Source organism: Sinocyclocheilus grahami, unplaced genomic scaffold (genome assembly GCF_001515645.1).
Source record: "Sinocyclocheilus grahami isolate Dianchi unplaced genomic scaffold, SAMN03320097.WGS_v1.1 scaffold2196.1, whole genome shotgun sequence".
Taxonomy (NCBI): domain Eukaryota; kingdom Metazoa; phylum Chordata; class Actinopteri; order Cypriniformes; family Cyprinidae; genus Sinocyclocheilus; species Sinocyclocheilus grahami.
The window spans coordinates 56,021-59,854 of NW_015507375.1; the positions used below are offsets into that span (position 1 = coordinate 56,021).

Here is a 3,834-nt window from a genome sequence, read left to right on the forward strand (position 1 = left end):
GTCCACTGTGTTTTCTGAAGTCCACAGTCAACGCAGCCATCTACCAGGAAATTTTAGAGCACTTCATGCTTCCTTCTGCTGACAAGCTTTATGGAGATGCTGATTTCATTTTCCAGCAGGACTTGGCACCTGCCCACACTGCCAAAGGTACCAAAAGCTGGTTCAATGACCATGGTGTTACTGTGCTTGATTGGCCAGCAAACTCGCCTGACCTGAACCCCATAGAGAATATATGGGGTATTGTCAAGAGGAAGATGAGAGACACCAGACCCAACAATGCAGATGACCTGAAGGCCGCTATCAAAGCAACCTGGGCTTCCATACCACCTCAGCAGTGCCACAGGCTGATTGCCTCCATGCCACGCCGCACTGATGCAGTAATTCATGCAAAAGGAGGCCCAACCAAGTATTGAGTGCATAGAAATTAACATACTTTTCAGAAGCCTGATATTTCTGTTTAAAATATACTTTTTTTTATTGATCTTATGTAATATTCTAATTTTCTGAGACACTGAATTTTGGGTTTTCATTATCTGTAAGCCATAATCATCAAAAGTTTGAAGAAATAAAGGCTTGAAATATTTCACTCTATGTGTAATGAATCTATATAATATATGGGTTTCACTTTCTGAAAGAGTGACAAAAAATATTGACCTTTTTCATGATATTCAAATTTTTTAGATGTACCTGTATTTACATGCACAATTTTTGGTTCATTCGGACTGAATTCATTTCGATTGATGAATCTGATTGTAATGTTTACATGAACGCTAAATAAAGTGACAAGCTTCAAATCGGAATTGTTTTTTTTTTACATGTGCACACTGCACAAATAGCAGTGTAATAAAGCTCATCCTAGACTTGCTGTCATAGCTCCGTAACCTAAACCTGCTCAGGAGCAGCTTATTTCATGTAAACAGGATTAGATCACATCTTTTTAAGCAGAATTGACACGTAAAATCTGTCCCAACCACTGCTACTTTATTACAAGAGTACCCTATTGGTCCAGGGACAATCATTTAAAATAATAATAATTTAAAAATTATGAAATAATGACTTTATAACTGTATTGGAGTCTTGCACACATGCTATACAGTTAATCTGAGTCGTGCATTAATTTGAGCGGTGACAGCTATTATGGGAGTGGCTTGATGGAGCCCTTTGACCTTTAAGAAACTTTAATTAATGCTGTCACCTAAGAAATCTGCTTCAAAGATAACATTAAATGAATTACTAATTACAACATTGAAATAAAAATGTAAAGCCTGTACAAATACTAGAAATCATAAATATAAATAATTGGGAATCAATAATCAATAATAATCCTATTTCCAATCTCCAGTCTCTAGCAGCTTGTCTCCTTCTCCAAGTGTCATGTGTTCGCCTTGTGAGAAAAGTAAGGAAAGTTGTTTATCTAAACATTAGTGACTGTAAATGTGTGTGTGTGGCATCTTAGCTGTCTGATCCTCCTGCTGCTGCATCTGCCACACATACTAGTAAGTCTATCTCCATGTGACTAGTAAGTCAAATCTCAAATAACTGCCCTGATGACTTGTGTTCTACCCGCTTAAATGATAGAAGTACTTGTGCTGTTCTCAGAATTCCTTAAAAAATAAAAAGCCTGTGATTTTCTTAGACAACTAATTATTTTACTTGAACAAAAAAAAAAATCATATTCATGTAAAGAAATGGGCTAAAGCTAAGCCAGATTGGGAACATTTTATAAAATAAATTTAGAAATTAATTATTATGCTAAATGCTAAAAAGACAAAGAACTATGTCACTTTAATTTGGTTAACTAAATGTTAAAACATTTTTATTCCTGGCATATATATATATAATTTGTTTTTGTTCTATGCACATGCACTTCATCATCATCATCATTAACACACACCATTTCTCAATACTAAATACTGTTAAGTACTACACTGAAAAAAATTACTTGTAAAATTTACTTAAAATGTGTTCGTGCAATTTGTTACCAAACCAGAGCCCCAAAACCCCATCAGACCTCAGAGAATTAAAGCTTTGTAAGCCCATGTACCACAAACAGTCACTAAATATGAATGAAGAATAAACACCAACCTCCTTGTTCCTCCTGTTTTACTCTGCAAGGTTCTGGTTCCTCGTGTTTTATTCTGCAGGTTTCTGGTTCACTCGTGTTCTCCTCACTCTCCTCTTTAACAAACACCATCTTCACAGCAGCAGATCTCAGTTCAGATGATACTCCTCCAGATATTCCTGCTTGCTTCAAGTAGACTCTTGCTTAGTCATGACTGTGAGAATGAGAATATTACAGGTATGTACTGACCTGATTCAAAAACTGTATTTTTATGGTTACAGAAACATCATTTCTAACAGTTTGTATTAAACCAGCATCACAACAAAACAAAACAAAACAGAGCATGGTGAAACTCTTCTTCCTCTGAGGTTTAATGGTGTTTGGCAAACAAGCATCTGTGTTTTAGCGCCACCTGCTGGACTGGAGTCAAGAAGAGGGAAAATAAAAGCCTATGGGGAAAATTACATACTGCTTCTGTCTCATTTCGTCATATTCACGATGTTTTAAATAACTGATTGAACAATTCAGCTCTAAATGATTCAAGATAGTATTTCACTAGTTTGTTGTTTCTGGTTTTGAATTTTGTGCACAGGTGTGTCGGACAGGGGGTAAGTAACTGGGGCCCTCAACGAGGGCGGCATTCATTGCCATAGTAACTTACACTCGACAGCTAACCTGCTCCGGGGCAGGTTATGTTCTGGGTTAGAGATCTCAAACTGAAACTAGACCAATCAAATGTGAGCAAAGTGACGTCTAATGCAAAAAGTCCCTCCCCCAGGTTTTCTTGCTCCAAATTAATGTAAAAAAAATGTCTGGCTTTAATGATAATTACTTAAGAGTTATCTTTTTATGATTTATATAATTATTCTATTATTTATGTTATTATTAATCCATTACGCAAGCAATTTTAGTTTAAGTTCAGTGGTATCTTCAGAGTCAGGAAAGCGCGAGGTGGAGTGAGAGGGCCACTCCTCCCGAGGTTGCAGTAGAAACTTTGGACCCTGAAGCCATCTGTTGGGGCCAATAAGATCTCGCAGGTTCTTGCCACGAGTCAGGGTCTTCAGGGTTCTTCATTCTGCCTGATTGGTCAACTCCTGAATTTCCGCTACTCGGGTGCCTACAAAAAAACCTTGTATCAGCAGGATTTGGAATAGAGCCAGTGGAGCACAACAGTGGAGTCAGTTCAGTAAGTGATCTTGTCCAAATTCAAAGTGAGCTCATTTGCAAGCAACTTTGCCTACTGTGTACCTAACAAAGCGGCGCAGAGCTCAAATTTTTGTATTGACTGTTGCTTTCGTGGGGTCACTCTGTATCGGGCTAAAAGAAAGGCAAGGTGGAGTTCCCCCTGGTGACCCTCTGAAAGGAGGTAGGCCACAGCCCCATATGCCTGAATGATCCATGTAAGAGGGGTTATAGCATCTAGCGAGTGTTACTTGCGGTAGCTCCTCTTCCCAGGCTATCTATGCATTCCGGACCTCATTAGGGAGTTGTGGATCGTCCCAGTCCCGGTGGTTCACCCAAAGCTGTTGCACGATCACCTTGGCCCTGGTCGTATATGGAAGGATGACCCCAAGAGGGACATACTGACTTGCCAGAACCCGGCAGATGCTCCTCATCGTCAAGGTAATATATGTGACAGGCAGTGTTCGAACTATACCGTGGACTTTGGGGGCGCCTCAAAAGGGGGCTTATAATGACTTACAAAGATACATAAAAGCTAACAGCTTTATGCAATCACTATACAGGATTTACCCTATTATACTTTATCGACA

The 3,834-nt window shown here is 38.9% G+C and overlaps 1 long non-coding RNA gene across 1 annotated transcript; it reads right to left on the reverse strand.

The window, feature by feature from the left end:
* Positions 1-2,107: 2,107 nt before the first annotated feature.
* Positions 2,108-2,395, reverse strand: LOC107574361 (uncharacterized). Its single transcript, XR_001607662.1, has 2 exons — positions 2,360-2,395; positions 2,108-2,276 (listed from the first exon to the last, which is right to left on the reverse strand). It is a non-coding gene; the product is annotated as an uncharacterized lncRNA (long non-coding RNA).
* Between the last annotated feature and the right edge of the window lie 1,439 nt (positions 2,396-3,834).